Source organism: Carettochelys insculpta, chromosome 14 (genome assembly GCF_033958435.1).
Source record: "Carettochelys insculpta isolate YL-2023 chromosome 14, ASM3395843v1, whole genome shotgun sequence".
NCBI lineage: Eukaryota > Metazoa > Chordata > Testudines > Carettochelyidae > Carettochelys > Carettochelys insculpta.
The window spans coordinates 9,193,576-9,206,436 of NC_134150.1; the positions used below are offsets into that span (position 1 = coordinate 9,193,576).

General features: G+C 44.8%; 1 protein-coding gene across 3 annotated transcripts in view; it reads left to right on the plus strand.

Moving 5' to 3' along the window:
• SLC12A4 (solute carrier family 12 member 4) overlaps positions 1-12,861 on the plus strand; it is a 129,294-nt gene that overhangs the window by 49,260 nt on the left and 67,173 nt on the right. The gene's annotated exons all lie outside the window — the stretch shown is intronic.

The following is a 12,861-nucleotide window of genomic DNA, read 5'->3' on the forward strand; positions in this document are numbered from 1 at the left end:
TTCCTTGTGCTTCAGCAGATTTCTGAATAAGAATCTAATGCTCTGCCACCTCCCTCAACATCTGCTCCCATGGAAACCATGACATGACATGGATCCACTGGGAACAGGAGTGGGCCCCAAGAGAATGCAGTGAGTTGCTTGTAATGTCTTGCTTCTCGTCTGAGACTGTTGCCCTCAAAAATTAGAGATGAAGAAATGTTTAAGCAATCCAGCCATTCCAACTTTGATATTGTTCTCAGGAGGTATGATTAAAAGTAAGTCTTCCACCAAGGTCATATAAATCATGCGTTTAAATTTTGTAACCTCTTTCTGCTACCCTTATTCGTCTTATATAGAAACTTAGTCTGAGAATTATCACACCGATACCAAAATCACTTCTTTGGGGAGTATGTGAGGGTGGATGTGTTTGTGTTAGTCTTCCTGTTTGTCATTAGAGATGGGCTTTCCTGGTAATATCAGCTAAGTGGCCTGATCTGAGACTGCTGTGCACCAGCAGCCCCCTTTATCCTCTGTAGTTATCTAGTATCTGTGAAAATCAAGCTGTATACTTCAATAGGATACTAAAAATCAACACTTTAAGGCTAAACTTCCTACTGAAAGGTATTGCTGCTTTGCTTGCAGATTTTCAAGCCAAGGTTCAGCAAAAGATTTTCAAAAACTGCTGTGAAACCTGAATAGTCCAGATTTATTGTCATCCTGTGTTACTATATGTACAGAAATCTTGAGTCACTGAAACAAGACAGAGGCAATAACCCTGAAGACTGCCAGTTTGCTTTCAAAGGGAATGCATATAATCCATGCCAAAAGTCTGATTCCAGAACCCTCACTCCACCTGGAGTCCTTTCTGATTTCAACATTGTTATCAAACCGAACACACGTTTAAAAAATTAGTTTAATTAGGGACTACAGTTATCAAAATGCTTCAGGGTTATAGTTATTATGAGGTCGTTAAAGGACAGAGTTAGGTTATTTAGCTGTCTGTGCATTTTGATACCTTCACCTATTTGGATTTCCTTTTAGTCATAACTTTAACTATGTATATATTCTTAAATACTGTAAAAATACTTACAGTAAAAACCATGTTATCCAGCACGTGGATCACTGGCAAGTTCTATTATCTGGCATCAGCTGGCAGCCATGAGGCTGGCTGCCCCCTCAGTGCTGGGGCCAGCGTTTCACTTAACTCACCGGAAAATTTGATTATCTGGGAATCCTCATTCCCCAGGGATGCCGGATAATCAGACTTGTATTGTATAACAGTTAGGAAACAATTAACTGAAATCAAGCATGAGCTGTTGTCTTATCCTGTTAATTTATGGCTTTACTTAATCTCAGTTAATTATTCAGTCTGTTCTTCAGAAAAATGGGAAGAAATTACTCTAATGAAAAATGCAGGGAAATAGGTAGATAAAATCCTGTAAACAACATATTTTTTCTGGTCATTGTTAAAGACATTGATTAAGTGATATTTCACTGTGGTATTCTAGACTGGCCATCTGGAAGCCAGCCATTTCTTTTCTCTTTTGAAAAGAATACGGAGTATTTGGAGTTGGTTCCAGTCTCGCTGAGGAAGAGATGAGGCAATGATGTGAATCTGTGAAGTGGTTATCAGTTCCAAGCATGGTAGTATAAAATAGTCTGTACTGAAATGTTGCATATATCATGTAATCCACTTAGGCTTGGTCTGTGCCACCACCTTATGTCAGTATGACTATGACACTCAGGGTTTGCAAAATCCCGTGAACAATGCAATTAGACCAAGTAAGTCAGGGTGTACTGTAGTCAGTACTGTGCTGGAGTACCAATGCTAATGGGAGAAGCTCTGGTAAGTGCTAATGTGGCAGTGCAGCACGTGTGGGCATGTCCTGAAAGTGAATTTAATACATTGAAGCCCTATCTACACTATAACAGGTGGTCCATTTTAAGCTGTAGTGTTGTCATTTGTGGTGCTACCACAGCAGAATGTGACACGGTTAAAGCTCATTTTGTTCTCATTGTATGGGTAGGACTGCACTTAAAAAAAAAAAACACAGAAAAGAAACTCCACTGTCTCTTCATTTAGTCTCTGGTACTTCTTTCTGCACTAAGACAGGTGTGTATTAAATATGTAGACCACAAAATGTTAACTTTTTGTAGTGTAGCTTCTGACTAACATGTTCAAAGCTTCTTAAAACTACCCTGAGCGAATGTTTCAGTACAGTGTGTATGTTGAACCCCCAGGCAGCAAATTTCTTCCTACAGTGTCTGTCATTTGTAAAGGACACTACAGTAAAAGTCCCACTGTGTGTAATCTCAATTAACTGTGGTTGGTATAGAGGTGGAGGAATGCAAATAACATAAAAGCTGTCAGAATGTCCGGTGACATCAGGAATATAAAACAAGGAAGTTGAATAAAGACATGAAATACTAATTTGTATAACCAAAAAAAGGAATGCAGCATCATGGGCAGAGAGACTGGAAGTCACCTGCGTTGAGAGAGCCTCCAGAAGCTGTGCAAATGGCCTTTTCCTACAGGCTTCCGGTTTTTATTATTGAAAGATTCTAGTTCTCCTTTTAAAGTGAAAATACTGGCATAAGGAAGCAGTAGCACTGAGGCGTACAACTCCCACTTATTATGATGGGGAATTAAACTTTGACACTCTGCTGTTTACTATTACCATTGTTAACCTGGACAATATGCTACATACACCCAGCAAATCACAGAACTAGCAGACTGGAAGGAACCTTGAGAGGTCATCAAATCCAGGCCCTTGCACTCGTGGCAGGACCAACACTACCTAGACCATCCCTGAGAAGTGTTTGTCTAACCTGCTCTTACAAGTGTCCAATAATGGAGATTCCACAATCTCCCTACGCAATTTATTAATCACTCTTTTAGGAGGCTTTTCCTGATGTCCAAACTAATCCTCCCTTGTTGCAATTTAGGCCCATTGTTTCTTCTATAAATAAAATAATAGAAATATTGGGGCTTTCTGGAGCCCACCTCTCACTCCTTTAATAGGCACTGCACAGGCACAGTCTGCTTACCTTGCCTCTCGGCTGAAAATAAATTGCTTTTGTTGACATGTCAAATCATTTGAGTTATGCAATGTTACTATAGCCATATTACTCCTAGAATATGAGAGGGGTAACTTATTTATCCAATAAAAGGTGTAATCTCAACACACACACACACCCCTACCTACCTACCTACCTACCTCTTCAGGCATTTGAATTGACATTCCACAGGGAAATACTGAACCAGAAATAGAAGCTGTCTTTTGGTTTAGGCTCTGTAAATCTCTGATGCCCAACTCTTTGAAATATCAACATATATTTTTAGATGCATGTTACAAGAGTGAATTTTTAATAATCTGGCTTTTCTACATTCTCATCTCTTATGTCTGTATTGATCATTAGATATGACATGCTGCATGAGTAATGTAGTCTTTTCTGTAAGTAAAAATTATACAAATTCTCAATAAATACTGCATCTGGCCATACTTGTCCATACCAAGCAGTTTCACCAGAGTCATATTAGCATAGGTAGATTCTCCTTTCAAAACCCTGCCACTTAAACGCAGAAAACCCACATGTACACAAATGCAAATTACTAATGCCTGTGAATGGCAGATATGGAAAGCTAATTGTATGCTTTACCTGCTAGAACATCACGTGGTGGTTTAGGTTTCAGAGACAATTTTTATATTCTACTGGACTTACTAGAATTACAAAATTGAAGGAGACTTGAAAATTTATCATAAATACTTCAAGTGTGGGAAAATACACGATATGGAATTTCTGTCAAGAGAAAACAAAACCGGAAATTAAAATACCTTAAGAAAACTTGCTTGGATTGTGCAAATGTTAAGAACAAAGTTGAATGGAGCATGGCACAATGTAACTGCTGTTTAAACCTTCCTGGTTTGGCACCCTTGGGACCTGAGTGGTCCCAAACAAGAGAGTTTGCTGGAGCAGGGAGATCAATTCTGACCCCTCTGCTGACTGACTCCAGGCTCCCCCAGGATTCATCAGCATACCCATCCAGGCTCTGCTGCTGAACCCAGATGCTAGGCTTCCTGCTCCCAAACTGTGAGATGGGCTCCCCTCCAGGACACAAGCTGAGTTCTGATGGAAGCTCCAATTGCTGAGCTTGGCCCCCAGCATCTGCGGAGCTCCTGGTTTCTGGGCTGCGCTGCTGCCCTGGCTGCCGCATGGCTCCACACTTCTGGACACTCTGGCTGTGCTCCTGAGTGCTGCCCAGTCAGCCACCACCAGACTCATGGCCCCTCTGGTTGCCACCAGACTCCCTGCCCCCATGCCACTGACCTCTGCCATGAGACTGTCAGCTGCTGGACCACGTATATTGCTGGCCAGAGGTTCAACCTGTATTTCACCTTGCTTCAATATTGCCATAAGTTTTTAGTATTCAGTGTGTTATCATAGAATCATAAAATTCTAGGGCTGAAAGTGACCTCAGGAGGTCATCTAATCGAGCCCCCTGCCTAAAGCAGGATCAACCCCAACTAAGTCAACCCAGCCAGGACTTTCTCAAGCCGGGATTTAAAAACATCTAGGGATGGAGATTCCACCACCGTGCTAGGCAACACACTCCAGTGCTTCACCACCCCCCTGGTGAAATAGTTTTTCCTGACATTCAACCTGCTCCTCTCCCTCTGTAACTTCAGACCATTGCTCCTTGTTCTGCCATCTCTAACCACTGAGAACAGTTTCTCACCATCTTCTTCAGAACTCCCTTTCAGGAAGTTGAAGGCTGCTATGAAATCACCCTTCAGTCTTCTCTTCTACAACTTAAGTAAGCCCAAATCCCTCAGTCTCTCCTCATGGGTTGTGTGCTCCAGCCCCTTAATCATTTTCTTTGCCCTACGCTGAACCTGCTTCAACACATCCACATCCTTTCTATGCTTGGGCCCAAAACTGGACACAATACTGCAGATGTGGCCACACCAGTGCTGAATAGAGGGGAACAACAACTTCTCTAGATCTGCTCAAAATGCTCCTCCTAATGCACCCCAATGTGCCGTTAGCCTTCTAGGCTGCAAGGGCACACTGTTTAGTAATATCCAGCCTTTCATCCACCATAATCCCTAGATCTCTTTCTGCTATACTGCTGCTTAGCCAGTTGGTCCCCAGCCTATAACAATGCTTGGGATTCTTCCATCCCAAGTGCAGGACTCTGCGCTTCTCCTTGTTGAACCACATCAGATTTCTATTGTCCCAGTCCTCCAATTTATCCAGGTCACTCTGGATCCTATCTCTACCTTCCAACATATCTACCTCTCCCCCTAGCTTGGTGTCATCTGCAAACCTGCTGAAGATGCAATGTAGTCCCCCATCCAGGTCATTGATAAATATATTGAATAACACCAGCCCTAGAAATAAGCCTTGGGGCACTCTGCTTGAAACTGACCACCATCCAGGTATTGAGCCATTGACCACTACCCATTGGGCCTGACTGTCAAGCCAGATTTCTATCCATTTTATAGTCCATGGATCCAATCCATACTTCCTTAACTTATGGGCAAGAATGCTGTGGGAGACTGTATCAAAAGCTTTGCTGAAGTCAAGGTGTATCACATCTACTGACTTCCCCATGTCCACAGAGCCTGTTACCTCATCATAGAAGGTACTCAGATTGGTCAGGCATGACTTGCCCTTGGTGAATCCACGTTGACTACTTTTGATCACTTTCCCCTCTTCCAAGTGCTCCAAAATGGATTCCTTGAGGATCCCCTCCATTATTTTCACAGAGACTGAGGTAAGGCTGACCGGTCTATAGTTCCCTGGCTTGTCCTTCTTTCCTTTTTTTAAAGGTGGGCACTACATTTGCCTTTCTCCAGTCATCTGGAATCTCACCCAATCTCCAAGAGGCTTCAAAGATAATGGCTAAAGGCTTGGCAATGACATCTGCCAATCCCCTCAGTATCCTTGGGTGCATTCAATCCAGACCTGTGGATTTGTGTACATCTACTTTTTCTAGGTAGCACTTATCTTGTTCCTTCCCTGCTGAGGGCTTCCTTCCCATACTGTGTTGTCTGTCACTGTATTGTGGGAGCTGTCCTTGCCCATGAAGACTGAGGCAAAAAAAACCCCACAGAGTACTTGAGCCTTTTTTACATTATTTGTCTCAGGGTTAAATCTCTCATGCAGTAACTGCCCCACACCTTCCCTGATAACCCTCTTATTGTTAACATGCCTGTAGAAACCCTTCTTGTTACCCTTCACATCCCTTGCCAGCTGCAGTTCCAATTGTGCTTTCGCTTTCCTGATTACTCCCCGGCATTCTCCAGCCATATATTTATACTCCTCTTTAGTAAACTGTCCATGCTTCCACTTCTTATATGCATCCTTTTTGAGTTTAACCTGACCAAGGATTTCCCTGTTAAGCCAAGCTGGTTGCCTTCCATATTTGTGTTTCTTATTATGTAGCAGGATGGTTTGTCCCTGCGCCTTCAGCAAGACTTCTTTAACATATTGCCAGTTCTCCTGAACTCTTTTCCCCGTCATCTTTATTTCCCTGGGGATCCTGCCCATCGGATCTCTCGGGGTTGAAATTAAGGGTCTTCTCACCTTTCTTCCTTTTGTCAGGATATGAAATCTACCATCTCATGGTTGCTGCAGCCCAAGTTGCCACCCACTTCTATTTCTCTTACTAGTTCTTCTCTGTTTATAAGCAGCAGGTCAAATTGTGCATGACCCCTTGTCGGTTCCATCAGCACTTGTACCAGGAAGTTATCCCCAACATTCTCCAAAAACTTCTTATATTGTTGGTGTGCTGATGTATTGATCTCCCAACAAATGTCTGGATGATTAAAGTCTCCCATGAGAACCGGGGCCTGTGGTTAGGCAGCTACTCTTAGCTGTCAGAAGAAATCCTCATCTACCACATCTCCCTGATCTGTTGGTCTATTGCAGACACCAACTTCAACATCACCTCTGTTTCTTCTGCCCTTAAGCTTAACCCAAAGACACTCAACTGGCTTTTCTCCCTCCTTATACTAGAGCTCTGAGCAATCATACTGCTCCTTCACATAGAGCACAACTCCTTCTTTTCTCCCCTGTCTGTCCTTCCTAAACAGTTTATACCCTTCCGTGACCGTGCTCCAGTTTTGTGAATCATCCCACCAGGTCTCCGTTATTGCAACCATCTCATGCTACTTTGGCTGTGCCAGGGCCTCTAATTCTTCCTGTTTGTTTCCCAGGCTTCTGGCCTTTGTGTACAAGCACCTGAGACAAGTGGGTGATGTGGATGATATGTTTTTTGTAGCTCCTTGATGTGTGTCGAGATACATTACCAGCCACCTTCTGTCTGTGTAGGAGAGTGGCCATGGCTTTGTTTTTCTTTTTAGGTTAGTGTGAATACTCTCTGTAGTAAAGTACAGACATAGTTATTGTGGTTCAAACACTAGATCAGACAAACATCTTTCAGGGATGGCCTGGATAATACTTAGTCCTGCCCTGAGTGCAGGGGACTGTGCTAGAAGACTCCTTAAGGTCTCTTTCCATCTAATAAGAGTAATAAAAAGAGTAATAAAAATATCTCTTCCCATATTGGGGATCAGATTAATTACTTCAGCTCCTATGACTTAACCAGGCAGTTCGGCTTTATGCAAGTGTCTGTTTCTATGGCTTTTAGGGTTGTTCTGTGGCATCATCAGTTACTTATTTTGGGTGGCTGGTAATTGCAGTTGTCAATTTTCTTGAGCCCTGCAGCCAGTTGTTTGAAAACCAATCAGACTAGCACAAGGGGAACAGTGTCGTTTAGAGTCACGTCAATAACTTTCATCTGTTACATGTTTAAAGCTGATCAAAGTGAATACCACACATGTGGAAGTGCGGTCTGCCTGGCTGAAACAGACAATTTTCAGATTAGACACAAGAGTTTTGTACCATTTGCTGATTATTTTATCCACTCAGTGAAATCTTTAGAGTGGTATTTCAGTTTTCCCATTTGGTATCAACAAGACTATTTAGAGTGATATTGCCTTTGTTATTTCTGATTGCCTTTCCTTGACTAGTTTCATGTAACCATTTACAGTACTGGCATCTAGTGATACAAGATGATGTAGAGAGAGGCTTAGCCACTGCAAATCACTGCTACAAATGATTTTGCTTATGCAAGCTGCTTGTTTACAGTGTTTTTAATTGATGCAAATAAACTCCCTTCCAGTCCTAGGCTACATCTGCACTAGAGAGTTTTGTAGACAAAACTGGGTTTTGTGAACAAAACTCATGGAGTGTCTACACACAAAATGCATTTTGTTGACAGAAACTGTCAACAAAAGAGCCATGTAGATGCTCTGGGGGGCCCTTTTGTCAACAGAGTGGATCAAAAGATTGATCTGCTTTTATGTGTAGAAGCAGTCTGGCAACAGAAGTTTTGTTGGAACATCTCTTCTGACAGTAATTTCTGTGGACAGGTGCTTCTAGTGTAGGTGTAGCACTAGTGTCTGAGGTGCATTTGGTAATGCTGTGATTTAGGCATCACCCCAGCCTTGCAATTCTTAAAGTATACAGTGATTACACAATGTTTTCCTGGTATAATTGAGATTATAACTAGGTGTAGAAGAGGTTGAAAAAAAAAAGGGAGAAAAAGGACCAGAGCCAGTAAGGTGAGGTAATGATCAGGGAAGAGGAGGTGGAAGCACCAAGTCACCAGTCAGGGGAGAGGGGAAGCCCAAGCTAAGCACATAAATGATGGTTATGAGTCTGAGGCTAGATCTACACTGCCACATCAATGTGCTGCAACTTTCTGTCTCCGTGTAAAAGAGCATCCCTCTGCCCCTCTGAGCGCAGCAAGTTACAGTGCTGTAAAGTGCCAGTATAAATGGGTTCCAGGGCTGTTAGCTACTCCCCTCTTGGAGGTGATTTACGTAGCGCCATGGCCATACTTGTACAGCAAGGCAGCAGTGGGGAACTTTTTCCAGTCAGGGGTCGCTGACCCACAGAAAAATCAGTCTGGGACCACATAAGTAAGATGTGGTCCCCAGCTAGAAAACGACAGCAACAACAAAGGAGACACTTCACTCATTCCCCTCCTATACCATCCCCAGAGCCCAGCAGGGGCCAAGACTAGTATGTTTTGTGGGTCCCTCTAGGCTCTGGGATGGGACCAAAAATGAGCAGTTCAGTGTGGGGGGGTCTGGATGGAAGGGAGGGTTGCAGGAGCTGGCTGGGTGTGGACTCTGATCAGGAGGTGTGTCAGGAGAGGGGTAGGGGGTCTGGGTGGGAGGGGAGTGGAGGGGCAAGCTGGGATGGGGGTCTGGGTGGGAAGGGAATGCAGGGGCCAGCTGGGGTGCAGGGTCTGGGTGGGAGGAAGGGTACAGGCGAGTTTGGGTGTGGGATCTGGAAGGGAGGGATCGGTGGGGAGTCTGGGTGGGAGGGTGTCTGCAGGAGGGGGTCTGGTGGGAGGGTCTCACAGGAGCTGTCAAGGGTGCAGGGTCTGGATGATGGGGGTACAGCTTCTCAGTATGGCACCCCTGTGATGCAGATGGCTCAGTGCCCTCTTTCTTCCCCCACTGCTTCCAGGCTCTGCCTCCTGCTGCTCTGATGATCTGGAATTCCGGTCAATGAGAGCAGTGGGATAAAACCTTCAGGCAATGCTTCCACTCCTCCCTCCTTTCCCCAGCTGGGGGAACAGCAGTGAGCAGCAGCAGTGCTGTGCAGAGGCATTTCTTCCCCTACACCCCCTGTTAGAGCCCATGGACTGGATCCGACCCTGGCTTCTCTGGCTCCAGCCTGCGGGGCTCAGGGCTCCATACCCTCCACCCTGCCATAGGCTGGATGCTGGGAAGGGGAGCCCCGAACCTGGGGGTCTGGATCCAAGGTTCCCCGCCCCTGCTGTAAAGTACTGCCACATTTGCGTTTTAGTTTCAGACATGTAAAGAGAGCCTCAGTTTGGTTGTGTTTAATGCTCCGAGTGAATGGGGAGGGGGAGAGAGTCAAGTAAACCAAAGGCAGTTTTACTCAGTATTCTGCCATTTCAAAGTTGAATTTTCAACCCAAAGGAAAGTAGACTGTGTTGAAGCTCTGAGCTTTGCAAATTTAATGGTGACTGCTATAAGTGTTTTTATATCATATTGAAACCCGGAGCATTCAAAAATTGTGATTTGAGCACTCTAAACCATGCAATTTTCTAAAATGATGATTTTTCGGTCTTTATTTGCTGGTGGGGCTGCAAGAAAATCATCTCAACTGCCAGGAGTTGACAACACCGCAAGTGCTGGTGTTACAGGGATGTTACAGGGACTGTAAGAGTCACAAAATCACAGGGCTGAAAGGGACCTCAGGAGGTCATCTAGTCCAGCCCCCTACTTCAAGCAGGATCAACCCCAACTAAGTCATCCCAGCCAGGACCTTGTCAAGCTGGGACTCAAAAACCAAGAGGGATGGAGAATCCACCACCTCTGTAGGCAACACATTCCAATGCTTTACCACCCTCCTGGTGCAGTAGTTTTTTCTGATATCCAACCTATACCTCTCCCTCTTTAACTTCAGTCCATTTCTCCTTGTTCTGCCATCTGACACCACTGAGAAGTTTCTCACCCTCCTCTTTAGAGCTCCCCTTCAGGAAGTTGAAGGCTGCTATTAGATCACCCCTCAGTCTTCTCCTCTGTAAGCTAAAGAAGCACAAATCCCTCAGCCTATCCTCGTAGGTCTTGTGCTCCAGCCCCTTAATCATTTTTGTTGCCCTCCACTGAACCTGCTCCAGCACATCCACATCCTTTTTATACTGGGGGCCCCAAAACTGGACACAATATTTCAGACGTGGCCTCACCAGTACCGAATAGAGGGGAACAACCACTTTTCTAGATCTGCTCGAAATCTCGAAATGTTCCTCCTAATGCACCCTGGTATGCCGTTAGCCTTCTTGGCTACAAGGGCACACTGTTTACTCATATCCAGCCTTTCATTCACTATACCCCTATGTCCCTGCCTGAATTCTTCAGTATGTTCCATTAAAACCTTGCAGTTGTAAACTTTAGCTCCTGCTGCCCCAGCCATGCAATGTACTTAGCAAATCAGTCTTTCAGTTAACACACTATGGTTCAAACATAGCCAAATGCTAACTCATATGCACACAGATTTAGTTGAATTTTTAAAGATCTTGAACAGTATCAGTCCCTTCAGAACATCCATGTTTTGGGAGTGGGAAAAAGGATGGCGTATTTAAAACAAAAACCAGAATCAGCAGAGGTGAATAATTAGGGCAACCATATCTCCTTGTCCCAAGTATGGGACACAGGGATGTGGGGGAGAGGGGCAGCTCCTCCAAACCCTGGGGAGCCAGGAAGGAGGTGGCAGCTGCCAGTGAGCCCCCCGGAGTTCTGGGGAAGCTGCAGCTGCCCATGCTCCCCCTGCTTCCTCGAGTCTTGGCTGGGGGCCAAATATGGGACAACGAGTCCCTTTTAAAAAAAAAAAAAGTCGGGACACTTTTTTGGCATCCCAAATACAGGACCGTCCTGCCCAATACAGGAGGGATGGTCACTTTATAAATAATCAGAATAATATGCTAGGGTATGAGTACAATGCAGATTCACAAAAAGTTAGATTTCTGGTTTTCACATCTAAGATTAAATGTTTTGTGTAATTTATACGTGGCATGACAACATTCCAAGACATTCTAATTAGATGCTTTCTAACGTATTCCTCTTGTTAGTGAGGGACAGAACTTTAAAATAAGGTATCTGCATAGACATTAAAAACATTATCCAGACTGACAGACTGAGTGGGGATACTACAGGTTATACCTTCCTAAACTGGGACTCTCTGGTCATGAAACCTTCATGGTCCAGCAGGACCACAGTGTTCTAAGACCAGAGCGCCCCCAGTGTCAGGGGGGCTGGCATCTGGCAACTTGGCTGGAGTTGGTGGCAGTAGGGCTAGAACCAGTGTCTGGCAGTCTGTCCCAGTTCAGAGCTGGCTGCTGGGCTGGAGCCACTGTCTAGCTGTGGGGCCAGGGTCAGAGCTGGTGTTCAGGTGTGGGGTTGGAGCTGGTATTTGGCTGCAGGGCTGGTGTTGAAGCTGGCATTCGGCAGCGGGCTGGCACTTGTCAACCCTGCAGGAGGCAGGCTGGGGCTGGTGGTATGAAGGGCAGGTGTCTGGAAAGCCTGGACAGGGCTGGCAGCCCAGCCAGCCCAAAAGCAGGGGCCAGCCGGGCTGGAAGCTGAGCTGGTAGTGGGGAGGGGCTGTAAGCTGGGCTGCTGGTGGCAGAGGACCACCCCTGCTCTGATAAATTCCACCGTTCAGGTTGGGTCCCAAGCATGCCGAACCAGGGAGGTCCAGCCTGTAAGAAGTGAGTGTTATGTACCAGATTGTTTCAGAGCTTGCAAGGACAGTTAATTTTAAATCAGAGGCATTAGTATGGTATGTTGGAAGACTTTGGGTCTTTGCAAATTCAGCCCAGTGAATAGAGACAATGTTTCATAGCACACTCCTAGATTTAATATCTACACAATTTAAGCAAAATCCAAGTTACCAGTCAGAAGGAATGGGAAGTCCCAAGCTGATGTCAAGGACATAAGGAAGTTTCTAAGAAAAGTCTCATTTTTTTCCCAAGAGCCTACTAATAAATCATCTGAGCTGCTCTTCCAACGGGTGTTCAGCTTTTTGTGAAAGTTGAATTAGGACAATACTAACTGTACACAAACACAGGTTCCATTAGTATCATGTGACAACGATCTCTTGCTTTTTCATATGTGCCAAACAAAAGCCACAATGTTCTTTTTTGTAGTGCACATCCTTGATTCCGTTCATGTTGTACTGTAACTATTTCCTGCACAAATGAAACTCGACAATTGGAGGCGCAAGCTGCCATACTTGCAGGTGCACAGGTAGATAAAACGTCTGGCAGCCAGCCAG